General features: G+C 43.6%; 1 long non-coding RNA gene across 1 annotated transcript; it reads left to right on the top strand.

Moving 5' to 3' along the window:
* The first annotated feature begins 10331 nt into the window (after positions 1 to 10331).
* Positions 10332 to 12781, top strand: LOC135312665 (uncharacterized). The gene is made up of 3 exons (XR_010372328.1): positions 10332 to 10458; positions 11046 to 11131; positions 11752 to 12781. It is a non-coding gene; the product is annotated as an uncharacterized LOC135312665 (long non-coding RNA).
* The last annotated feature ends 698 nt before the right edge of the window (positions 12782 to 13479 follow it).

The following is a 13479-nucleotide window of genomic DNA, read 5'->3' as shown; positions in this document are numbered from 1 at the left end:
GCCAGACCTCTTGGATTGCCAGAAAACTTGTTCCATTCAGCCCCAGAGTTTTGAGTCTGTTGTAATTTACTAGGGACCCTCACTGGAAAGGAGGAAGAAAAGCTCTGATAGAGTAAGACTCAAGCAGTCACTAACTTGAATGTGGTTTTTTTAACTTAATTAGAACACAAATTCCTTCACTCTGTCATTTTTCTCTGTGCTGTGAACTAGACATCAGGAAGCTTAGTGCCGATGAAATTTTATCTCAAGTATATACTCCTGCTTGGTTCGTGGAACACGTAGCACCTACATCTCTCAGGTTGCTCAGGCCCCAGGCTCGAGCTTCAGGTGGATCCACAGTCTGTTGAATGCTGTGGCCGGGTCCAATAACGTGTGCCATGTCACAAGATTAATTTTCCAGTTCTGAAAAAACAGAAACCACCAGTTGCAGCACAAAGGATTCAGGTTTGAAAGTCCTCTTGAGTTGGGTACGGAGGATCCCCTGCTATCGTCTGTTTCCAGGTACAACACGTGTTTTTAGAATCACTTGTGCCCATCTCCTGAACTTCAAAACAATCACAAAAGCTCTCGTATGAAAACATCCGGAGGCAGATGGTGTTGACTTATATTCCCCTGAGGGCAGAGAGGTCTTGCTGGAAAGACAAATCTGCTTCAGTTCCTAGACTGCGCGAGGCGGGAAGTCATGCGTACCTGGGAACTCCCAGGTCATACCAAGTCATTATCAAGTGTACAAAACAACCATGTCGGTGAATGTGAGTTTACAACCTGTGGAGAGATGTACCCATTGCGGGTGGGGCAGAGGCAGCTCAACGATTAGTAACCATTAGTACTGGGACCGTGCCTAGAAAGAAGGCCCAGTCCTGGTTCAGGACTGCGGTGTCTAGGCACCTGCAAACAGAAGAGAAAGCATTCACAGACTAAAAAAGCCTAGGTGGGTACAAGTAGGTCAGGGGAGCCGTAGGCATTTATTACTCAGCTGGGGCCGTACCTGCAGGCTTCTTTTTGAAATGAGTATGAAGAACATCTGCATCTCATAAATACCAGCAGGAGCAGCTATTCGCGGGCAAGCGGAGCTGCCGAGAGCAGAGAGCAGGGCCTGACACAACCGTGACACCTGCCTGGCAGGTCCCTCCAGCAGTAAGCGCTGACGGAAAAGAGCTGAGTGAGTATCCTCTGAATGACATCTGTCCTTGGGAAGGAGAGAGGAAACGATATATCCTGGCAGTCCTACCGCTGTGCCCTTCATCGCTCCGCTCTCAGTGTGCTGGCAGTGCCAGTTCTCAAGGAAGTCCCCAGTGAGCAGCTTATGCGTGGAGAGTTTTGAAGGTGAAGTCTTTTTCTCCCCCCCCCCCCTTTTTTCCATTTTCTTTCTTTTTTTCCCCCCCATTTGTTTCTTTGTATTTTTCTCCTTTCTCTTTTTTTCTTATTTCATCCTCTCTTTTTTCCCCTCTCCTTCCCCCCTCAATTATCCTTCTCTTTCCCCGCCCCGTTCTTTGCAGGTTGCATGTGTTTCTCTGCTTGAATATTCCAATAGGTCATACAGGGGGCCTGTGAATTTCGAAAAATTACCTACTGGAAACCAATGAAACTCCTTTTGTGCAGCAGGCAGATTTTCCATCCTTCACCTCCTAATTTTTTCCCTTAGTAAAGCCCTAAGTTTCTAGATGAAATTGGGAAGACAATCCATCTGCTCCTTGGCAGAATGATACAATAAACCCCAAGCTGTTTGCTTCCTGAGGAAATAAAGTTGTGAGCAATTGAATTAGTCATAATGCGAGAGTTCTTCATGTTTTGTTAAGCTTACCTGTGCTTTTAGTCACTGCAGACTGCGGCTACAAGAAAAAGTAACTGCAGGATTAAAGCATTGACCAGGTAGGAGGTCTCTGAGGAACGAAGCAAGAGCACAAACTGCTGCAGGGTTAATTCCCACACCATTTAGAAACGACTAGCTCAGTGGTCAGGGCCTAATTTACTGACAGCTTGTTAGTGCATTGCAGATTAAGGGGTTGTTTGGTGGGAGGCACGTTCGCACTCTGCTGCTTTGCAGTTCTTTGCACATGTGGAAAAACATTGCAGAGCGGGTGAGTGGAAAGTTCGCAGCAAATTTTTGCCCATTCTGCACAGGCAAGTGAATCTGTCATCTGCAGTGCTGGATTATATGTCTCTGCCATATAATACCTGTAAATACATATAAAGAAGATGCTGAATCTTGATTGGAATAAAAGCTGAGATTAATAATACCTTCACTTTAGGGAATGCAAATAAGACAATCCCTTTTCGCCATCATTGCCAGCCTCTTTTTGGATCATAATGAAGTTCTAGTCAGGCAGGGAATGTTCTTAAAAATATGATTTAAACCATAAGGAAAAATCATGCAGGTCCATGAGAGGTCTCCTGGACCAGGGGTAGTGCTGCGTGGGAACCTCCATAGGCTAATTAAGAGAAGTTGAACCTCTTTGAGTTCTTACTCTAGTTCTGTTGTCCTGCATATCTTTTCAAAGCATATACTAACTCCACTGTCACAATCAAATTAAATATGTTGTGTGATTTGATAATGCCTTGGAGGTGCAGTACTCTATCAGCCCCTCCTCAAAGAAAATGAAGTGTCAAAATACTAATGGAAAAGTTTGAGAGAAATCACCTTAATTCATCAGCAACTTCCTTCATATCTCCTTGTTAAGCACTACTTCAGTTATGTGTTATTTAAATGTAGAGTCTGGCTCTGTCCGACTCCGGTTTGCCTTTGACAGAGTTGGAGCATAAAGGTACGACGATAGTGCACATTGATATATGTAATGTTTGTTTGAATAGCCTATCCCGGACAAGTCTCTAATTCGGCTAACTTTGTCGTGCTAATGCCATTTAACTCAACTTACTTGCTGTTGTTGCTATGACTTTTCTAGCCAGCTGTCAGTGTATAGGCTTGTATCAATATACGTATCAGTATATATGCCTACAACACGCTTTTATCCCAGTCTAGAAAGGGGCATTGTGCCTCTAGCTGAGAAGAGGAAGGAGCAGAGGCTGCTCACCTGATACTCCCTGTTGTAAGCAGTGACTGGAGGGACACAGGGAGCAGAAGTCATTCTGGCTCCTGCTGCTTTCCTGACCAGACTGCCTGGCTCAGCGCCTGCAGAAAGGAGCGAAGCTGTATATTCCCTCTCCCAAGAACAAGGGAGGCGCAGCAGCTCGGTTGTTACTCTTTTGCAGGTCTCCGGGGAAAGCACAGTTCCAGCCTTCCTCTTACTCAAATTACAAGGTTGCCCTTCACTCCCGAGAGCCAAGAAAATAGCTCAGCTTGCATGTGGTAAAAGAGAACTTGTAAAAGAAGTTATTTTTGAAGGGGCAGTGAAAAAAACAGTATTTGCATTGGCTACTCTTGATGTTGCTACTGTATTTGAAGCAGCTGTAATGTACTGTAGGTTTCCTCATCGGTCCTGGGGCTTCATCATGCAGAGTTTAAGTGCGAAGGGATCCAGGCAATAGGTTCACTTTTTCTGAACTTGCCCTGCCCTCTGAGGGCACTAAAAAGGGCAAACGAGCCCAGCCATTTGAGTGACTGCAGCAGTTCGTCTTCCCCAGAGCTACGCAGGGACCCCCTGCGTTGCTGAGCCATGGCTGATGGGGCAGCAGAGGGGGAAGAGAGTGTGGGGAGCGAAAGGAGGCTTGAGCAAACCATGCTCAGCCATCTCAGCCAAGAAGAAATCGTAGGTGCGGTTTACCTGGGAAACAGTTCCCTGTTAAAATTTTTCGGACTCCTACATATGCTACCACACACTCAGTCAAAAAAAGAAAAAGATCTCTATAAGCAATAGGAAATACAGGCATTAGGAAGACCTAGTTTTATTTCTGGTTCTGCCATAAACTTCCATTTATTACCAGGGAAAATCTGTTTAAGCATCACTTTTCTCTGAAAAGTGGGGGTGGGGAGGGAGACAAGGATGATTCATCCCATCAGATATTGGAAATAAATTCCTCTTCTGCATCAGTAAAGCACTATGGAAACATTGGCTCATACTGCAGAGTGAATTATTTTACCGTTTCCTTTTTTTTTACTGCATTTGCTCCATGTGAGAAAAATATTTTTTTCCTGTGGAGCTGAACAGAATAAAAAAGGTGGAGTGAAACTGTTCCTACTTTGGTCCCTATTTGTGGCCTTTTGCAGCACCCTTTGTCCCTGAAGCCAGGACAAAGGCAGCGGGACACCTGCCTTTCTGTTGATGCACAGATGTCTGCAGTGGAGGAAGCATGTGAGTTAATACACAGACATACACGGTTCGGGAGTGGTACTGCCGCTGCTGTGGCTGTTCCTCTACCCGTGCCTCTTGCCCATGTACTTTATGCTGGTAGAAGGATATGCAGCCTGGAGAGAAGTGCAATGAAAAAGTGGAGATCTTCCTCTCAGTCTCTTCTCTGCTCCCTTTGTCTGAAATGAAGTACTTCACAGTCTGCATACAGTTAAGGTTACAAATGTTCAAATTTTAACTTTCTTAACGTTAACTTTTTAAGATTTTGGGGCTGATTATGTCTTTGTCTTAACTCTTACAGTCCAAAGCACTGAACAGGTCATTAAAGTTCTTTGTGTGAATTCAAACAGGTGAGACTCAATTTTTTTTTCTCTTCCGGATGAAGTCCTAGAAGAGTAAAATCTTGTTAAGAGCATTGCAGTGTTTCTTTTAGTAGACTTCAGAGAATTTAGAATTATGTCAGTAAAAAAATAAATAATTAATTAAGTGTAATAATGTTAAACCTTCTAATATTTAGTGGAAGGAAACAACCAAATGTATTCCCTGGAGAGGGATGCATTCTTATTAGATTTCATACGTTTTGTCAAAGGCTGCAAACCTAGATATGTGAAGTCAACAGGGTAATGCTGATTTGTGATTCCCAAAAATCTGCTTGCTGGGTTACTTTTGCCAGTGTCTTTCCAAATGCAGGTGTAAGAATCGGAGGTTTTAAGGATATCTAAAATGCACTAGCCATCCCTGTGTCAAGACCTTTTAAACGTTCTCGGTGGTGCAGTTCACTGAACAGCCAGTTCTTGTTTCTGCCAGTCTGCTGGTGATTGCCACAGCATCTCTGATTTAAAATTTCAAAACAAAGTATGGAGCAAACCTAGCCAGTTTCCCTCAGCGATGCATCAACTCTGTCTTCATCCAAACTGGTTATTGAGGTGCTTTGCTCCATTTCAAGGGCACAGCCTGCTTACCAAAAGAGCTGCTTCCTGCAGTCTTTCTGCATGTAACTCCCCCGTCCTTTCAAAACTGGAAACTTGCAGGTCCCTAAGCTGGAAATTCTCTACAGATACAAGTTTTTAGCAAACCTGGCCAATTGTTACTTCTGGATGCTCAAGCATCCTATGCAGCCTCTTGCATTCACCGTTGCAAGCTCTTTGAGAGGAAGGAAAACCCACCAAAATGTGTTATAGAAAGAACAGTTATTATCAGTTTCCCCTTATGTCCACTTGCCACATTTCTCCTGGGCTGCTGGCCTACATCTAAATTAAAGCCAAATATATCTAAGCGTAGCTGGGTTCTTTTGATAGTAAAGACGGCATTTTCTGGCCGGCAGGATGAGGCTGCTGGAGACATGGAGCATAGCCTTGTTGATCCAAGCCAGCATTTGTGGGTATTAATTTAGGCTGATCACGGTTTCAGCAGAAACCCACTTAGGAAACCACACAGCGTGCAGGTAATTGGAAACAGAACCTGGCACAAGCATCTTCAAAAATTTAGCACTGGGCTTTGAATCTGTAAATAGAAAAGGCCTGTGGCTCTGCAGTAAAATGGCGGTCTTCCCAGTAAATTTCATGAAGGAAACAGAGACCTTATTGTTTTCTCTCTCCCCGTATAGTTTTCTTTTCCTTTGTTTCTCTCTTTGATCTAAGAAAACTCTAGGACAGCTCCTTTAATTTAGGGGCATAGACAAAGATTTGTCTGCAGGGCAATGTTTGTGTTGACACACAAAACTAAGCCTACAGGCTCTGTTTGTCTCCAGTTTTTTATTCTGTTTGGAAAAGCAAGACACTTTTCATATGGCCTTTTTTTAAAGGTTATAATATTCCTTGTTTTAAAGAGTACCTTTTTATTTTTTCTTCATTTTTTTTATCCCCCCTCAAAAGTTTGTGTCTAGGCAGACTACAAGCACGAGACACTTTTATCTCCATTGTATTCACTAGTGTTTTTATGGGCAGAGCACCAAGGGTAATAACTTACATAATTATATACAAAAGCCATAGATTTCACTTCTATGTCTGTTGTTAAGTAACTGGATTTCAGTAATTTCCTTATCCTGTGTGTTGCTTCTCCCTCTTATACTGTTCTTCTCTTTTCTGCTTCTACCCAACTCCCTTTACTACTATTTTTAAAGTGCTTACAGTTGCAAGCATCTACATTTTAAGGATAAATTGTTTCTGATGTTTTATTTTACAATAGTCACAAGGACAGCTTCCCAGCTAGAGAAAGGACAAGTTGATCCACCCTGCAAAATATGACTTTTCAAAATTATCTGTGGCTAAACTCCTACTCACTCAGCATCTCCTAGGTGACAGTGACTGCACGTACTCCAGCATATTTTAACATAAAAATATCCCATAGTTACAATCACTGTTTGAATTATGATGATGATAGCATGGTTTGGTATTTAGCCCAGAGATCTACAAGAGACCTTTGGGACTGTACTTGTGCTTGCTAATCCAGCTCAAAGAAATCCATGTGAGACAGGATTTAAAGCACTGGTGGCAGTATTTTAAGTCAGGTTGTCTATCTGACCGTTACAAATATGAGTGGAACTGTATTGGAGATAGGAGCAAAGAGGGGAAAAATCAGTCAAAAATATCACAGGATAAAGAAACAGTATTTTGAGTCTTTTGATGAATGTTCCTCCAACTGTTATAAAATTGACTTCTTCCAGAAGTAAATTACTTATTACAGAAGGAACAAAATTATTGCCTTACTACTAGTAGGTGGCATATAAATCTAAATGAAGCAAACAACAGTAAAGCAAAAGACAGCCAAGATGTGCACAAACATGTAAACTTGTGGGTTGGCTGACAAATAATGAAGTGATACTGCCAGTGCAGCAGTGCCGGGACAGGCAGGCTGGATAGTGATCTCTTGTGGTAGATAAGACATGACTGGAGCATAAGCATTGAGGGAAGATAAGAACTGTACTCAGACAGAAGGCCTGTTCCCACACCCAGTCTGCAGTTTCCTTCACCAGCATTGCTAACTGCTACTCTACTAATTCCTAGCATAAACAAAGCAGAGGCTTGAGAGTGACAGGTGAAAGGTTTGCAGCCTGCGTGTTTGAGAGCTCTGCTTGGCTCCTGCTCGAATGCCCCCCCCGGGTCACATGTTTGGTTTGCTGTTACCTATTGCACTTCCTTGAAATCAGTTGTTGCATCAAAAGAAGACACACCATTTGTATTTTGTGGTTTCAGATTAGGGCAAGGAGGAAAGACTGAAATGCTTACAAAAACCAAAAGAGTTTGTCATTTTGGATGCCTGGGCAAAACAGCATCAAATGTTATCTGTTGCAGGCTTAATCTAAATTCAGAAACACTGATGGCATAACGTGCAGCCAGACAGAAGTTGTGCAGGAGGAGAGTCTCAAACCTATCCTGTCTCTATCTCCAGTCTCTCCAAAGCTGAAGTGAGTTGCCAGATACTCCTGCTGCCACCAGAGCGATCCCTCCAGAAGCCTGCCATGAGCCGGCAGAGGGGCTGGAAGCTGTAGTCTGCTCTTCCATCCCTCTTATCCCTCACAGCTTTGTTTAACTGCCTAGAGTGGTGCTCCCATCAGTTCCCACGGCAGCAGCAGGCAGGCAGGGGAGGCTGAGGGAAGCAGGCAGGGAAAAGGAGTAGGCTGTAGTAGTGGTAGAGACATTGGTTGTGGGGAATTGTTTGGTTGGATGGTAAAAGAGGGACTCATGGCCCTTGTTACAGCTGTGCATCCTATTTACAGGGTGGAGGAAACTTCTGATGCAGAGCCTACTGGCTCTCTGCTCTGTTTACACTCTCTAGGCTATATCTGAAGCACATCAGCTTTTGTAGTCCTATCAAGAGTATCCAGTTCTGCAGAAGGCTGCAACTCCCTGCCGTGTGGGCAGCATTTGACACCCTGAACCCCTCCCAACCACCTCCATCTCTCCCATCTCTTTCTTCATGGCAAAGCCAGTGACCCTTATTAAGGCCATACTAGATCGTGATGTCCTTCCTAGGAGAACTCTGATGCTACCTATCTGATGGCTGAAGGATATACAGGTTGGGTTTTCAGCCTGGCTGGACTCACACCTATGTGGAGGCAATGTGGAAGTCGTGTGGTGGGTCTCTGAAGCACTGTGGTCTTCATTTATAAGACAGCTGATTGCAGGAATGGCCTGGTGTGAATTAAACTTGCAGATTCTGGCCAGGGGAAAAGGTGCAGTGCTATAATTAAGACAATGTTTTCTGCTGGGATCAGCTGCATTTCACTTAAGAAGGCTTCATGGTAGAGCTAACTAGGAAAGCAAAACTAGGTATGGGCAAAACATTAGAGCTTAAGTCATCAAAAGGCTTGGACATGCCTATACTCCAGATTATTTCTGAAAGGTTTTGAAAGAGTCACTGAACAGCTGACAGGAGTGCATAACCCTTCGCTCCCAGTGGCTGCTCTCCGAACTAGGCTATAGTGTTATTTCCCTGTTACAGTCCATCAGCTATTTCACTATTTAATGCCATACATAGCAGTCTTCAGAGAAACGACTGAGGAAGGCATCTAGAAAGCCTTCTGGACTGCTGATTGTATCAAGGGGTTGTGGTAATAAGAGCTCACTTTCCCTGGGCAGAGAAAAGGGATGATATTGTTTTTCACTCATTTACATTAAAGCTCTGACAAGTTGCCTCTGATACACAGGACTAATCTCTCTCCCTGCATTTTGTGCAGATCCTCACCCAAAAAAGAGGTTCTGAGAGGTCTGGCTGAATGAGAGCTCGTAAGTGTGGTAGGCCTAGTTGGTGGACTTGGACAGCACGTGGAGATAGTGTAAACGTGGAGCGGTACAATAGTGCCGTACTTTCTCATTCAGTTGTGCCCAAGGGGGAATTTAGGTTCTCAGGGCACTTAGACTCAGTCTGCAGTGTGGTGGAGATAAGTGGTTTAAGTGTGCCTGGAGAAAAGGCTGATGCTGATGAATTAGTTTCATGGCATCATAGAATCATTTAGGTCGGAAAGGACCCTTAAGATCATCACAATGATTGGTATGCTTACAGGGGTGGCAGTGAGCACAGAATGGAGGCTCGTCCCAAATGCTGTCGCTCTCTAGAACTGAACTGTTCCAGCTCACTGTGATTTACAGTGCACATTCACCCCTTTTATTAGCTGCCTAAAATTACTATTTTCAATGTGAGACTGGCTCTGTCCCTTTAAAAATCTGTGGTAGTTCTGCTGCCATACCCTTCCTTAATAGTGTTGTCTCTAAGACCACTCCTAGTGCCTTTCATACTTCAAGAAGTTTAAAACCACACTGTTCTAGACCCTCCAGGCTGAAGGCAGTCTCATCCCCTCTTGTCACAACAGTGCTATGACGCTGAGAGATACGGGGCATGAAAGAAGTGACACAAGAAGGTGCTGGACACCGCAGTTTGCTGCAGACAGGTTTGGACGCCAGTCCCTGCTCTCAGTGTTGTTCAGTTGTTTATGCAGCAGAGCTTTACTGCAAAAGCCTCTGGGATCAGGGATAAAAACCAACATGGTTGGTCCCTGCTCAGCTGGGGGCCACCATCACCGCAGGCAACGATGTCTCTTGCAGTCTCTCCAGTCTCCTGGAGCTTGCATTCCTCTCAGCAGAGAAGCCCCATCGCTGCTGTGCATATGCCTTGCTTAACAAGTGAAGTCACAATGCAGCAGCAATACAGTGTGGTGTACAGGATTAGGCTTGTATTTATCTTTGCCATGCTAGTTTTACTTCAGCTTTAATTCATCCCAGCTTTTCCCCTGACTACTGTGGAGTTCCTCTGGCATCCCATATTGCTTCAGTAGCATGGCGAATCCAGCTCATCGCTGGAAACTTGGTGCAACGATTAAAGCAGCAGCTGTATTTACTATTTGCTCACGCAGTCAGTTCTCAGACCTCTCCTCTGCTGTGTCCTTTCACAGCAGTTTCTCTTGCTGTGTCGGGTTTGCGGTAAGCGATATCGCTAATCTCCCAGGCTGGGCCTCTGCATGCAGGATGCTTCCTCCTTGCTGACAACTTGCCTGGGAGGGATTTTGTGCTGCAGACCTTGAAAAAAAAAACATAGAAAAAACAGAAGAGATAAGTGTTCCCCTTCCTTCTTTGTCCGTGTGTGAAATTGAGCGTGTGGGATTCTGCCTCTGCCGCTGCACAAAAGGGCCTTTCTCTCCACCCATCCCCAGGCTGAGTCTCCTCACTGTTCCCACTGTTCTCTCCTCTGGATACCATTCAAGGGACAAATTGGGGTAACTAAATGTCCTCTGCTGTTCAAAGAGGTCATTGCAGCTTACATAAAATGCACTGACTCTTTAAAACCATAACCGATTAATCAAAGTAATTATTATTCTGTGTCACATTGGGATTTTTTTTTCTGCACTTGAATAGCTTTAACAATATTTAAGGAGTATCGTATAGCACCATGCACATGCGTTATTTTTATTCCAAAGTATGTATAAAATATCCTCAATTCTTAACTAGAATAACCTCTGTATTTGCAAAATATTGTGCATAGCTTACCTGTTCGTGCTAGTATAGTCTCACTGGTGAGATGCTGTACCCAGGTGAGTCAATAGAGAACATGCCTTTTTTTGACTGTAATGGGATTGAATTCCACCCTGGGGTTCAGTGGGATTATTTGGTGTGGAAGCTAAGCTGATGTCACTGCCATAGTGGTGCCGTATTTGCAAACAAGCACAGAAAGAGGAATACCTCAGGGAGAAAATTTAATTTAATGACAGGTAGAGATATTAAAAATATGTCTTTTCTGGAGGACTTTGCTGTAACAGGTTAGGACTGAATGAAATGCCTTGGCTTTACCTTTCTTCTCTTTCAGAATGGCTTTGAAAATGTGTAGGAAATTGCAGGACAGATTTGGACAAGCTGGCTGCAACGCTGTCAAGAGGAGTTAGCACAGAGATGGTAAATAATAAATGTAGAATAACTAGAAGGTGCACCAACAAGAGGACATAAAGCCTCTTAACCAGGCGGCCTAGTATATTCAAAACTGTACCTAATGATGTGAATATTTTGGTAGATGCAGACCTTGCTTTTGCTACCTTAGTCATGACTACAGTCATGCAGTTTGCAGGCAGACACACCTGATACTGCCTTGCCTTGTACATGATGTTCCAGGTGGGCAGCAAGTACATCATATGCTCCATGGCTTGTTTGGTTTTGCAGGTGCCCAAAGTGAGCTCAGGCTGTTGACCTGAACAGGCTATTTCTCTGAAAGCCATTGACTTTTGAGTTTTCTTCCCCGAGTTCACCAGAACAAAGTTGTTCATCTCCTGGACTTAATGAAAGGCCAGATTTCTTCCATCCCATTCCCAGACTGTTTAGGCAATGTAAAACTTAAAGTAAGCAGGTTTTTTTAAATTTTTTTTTTTTAATTTTTAATGCCACATAATCTGTTTTATGTCAATTTCCTGGACAAGATCCTGGACACCTGATATATGCTTTCTTTAACCATTTGTTCTGTCTCATGTTTATCTCTGTCTTGTAGTAACAAGCGTTCCAGTTTCCTCCTGTTTCCTTTTCAGATTTTGCCTTCTGCATCACGCACATGGAGGCTGAGTGTGTCTTTTATCCCATATGCCATGGCTGGCAACAAAAATGAACTTCATGACAGCAAGGAGGAATTTGCTCTTCAGAACAGAGACTGTTACAGTATGCATCTTCTTCTGGGGATGGACTCATGCAGTGAATAGATACTGCAAAAAGCAAGGGGCATGAAAACTGTGGACTATTCCTAAGTGGAGTAAAAAGCTGGGTATTTCCCTCACACCTTACGGAAAAGTAACGAATGGCACAAAGTGCTGCTCTTGTGGATGAGAAATTAAATGTTAAATAGAAGTAGGGAGTAGCTGGCCAGGTGGCAGAATCCCACCAAGTCCCTTGGGGTGATATTGGAAAGCAAAGGATATTGGGTTACAGTGTGACTCTGTTAGGTTCCGAAGAGAAATTTGCCATTTAGAAAAAAGTCTGAACAGCAGCATTATTTGTAAAGCAAGGATTAATTACATTTCTCTTCTGGGCAGGGGTGAGACTGGCTGAAATACTGCACCTACTTTCAGGCATTGTCCTTGACTGGAAATATGGACTCACTGGAGGGAATTCAGAGGGCAGCAAAGGGAGCATAAGGTTTAGGAAATGAAGGAAGTTTCAGAGCACTGGCTATGTTTACTCTAGAAAATTAAACTCTGAGAGTGGAACATGAGAAGTCTTTCATTATGTAAAAGGGCGCTATTAAAGAAGATAATGATCAGTTGTTCTCTTTGTTCATTTAGGAAGTACAAGAATAAATCAGGTTAATTTTTGCTTTCTCTGCAGCTAAAAAGACTCAGGCTGAATACTATGAAAAGTTTGTCAAGGTAGTAATGTTGTTATTGGTCTACCTAAGGATGCACAACATCCTCATTTCTTCACTGGTTTATTACCAAAAATCTCAGTACCTGAAATGTGCTTTAGATGCACTTACTCTGCATGTGGTAACTTCTTGACGTGTCTTCAGGCCACACAGAACTACTGAGTAATTTCTGGATAAATTGAATAAAGATGCCACATTTCTAACTATATGTGTTTCTAATTATCTTGAGAGCACTGTCTGAGAGCTTACAGGCTCCCCCATTCCTATTCAGTTCTCATGTTGAGCTTTGGAGGGAGCTAAGCATGCTATAGTCTAATAAAGCACAGGAGAAAAGTAACTTGGAAAATCAAAAACCCTCAAAGAGAATAACAAAAACATGGAAAAAGATTGATTGATTAAATGATTAATGAAAAGAATGTCTGAAGCTGCTGTGGGGAAAAGGAACAGTTGCAGGCATGTAGGAAAGCGACCTCGGCAAAGCGAGGCATGCAGGTGGACTATCTTCTTAACACAGAGCTGTAAACAAGCCGTGTGAAAGTGGGAGAGTGGGCAGATTAAAGCAGTGGCAGATGAAGTGTAGGAGGCAGCAAAGAAAAGCTGCAACATACATGAGGATGAAGTAATAGATCTCCTCCCCCCTTCCTGAAATTACTGGATGGAGGTGGGTCTGGTTTGAAAGAGCTCTAAAGGAGAGAGAAAGCACTCTTCAGTCTGGAGCTGCCCTGCAGAGCTCCTGAGGAAGGCTTCGCGTCATCAGAACGCACCGGCTCCCCCCATGTCTCCCTGGTCAAAAGCACTTTCCTGTTTTGGACACTGCAAATACTCAATGGTGTCTGGAGCTCCTGTTCCTTCTCCTGTGCCAGCCTGTGTGGACACAGAAAAGAGAAAAGTCTTGTCTGTT

The sequence above is a fragment of the Phalacrocorax carbo genome, chromosome 3 (assembly GCF_963921805.1).
Source record: "Phalacrocorax carbo chromosome 3, bPhaCar2.1, whole genome shotgun sequence".
NCBI lineage: Eukaryota > Metazoa > Chordata > Aves > Suliformes > Phalacrocoracidae > Phalacrocorax > Phalacrocorax carbo.
This window is presented reverse-complemented; position numbering and strand designations above follow the sequence as displayed.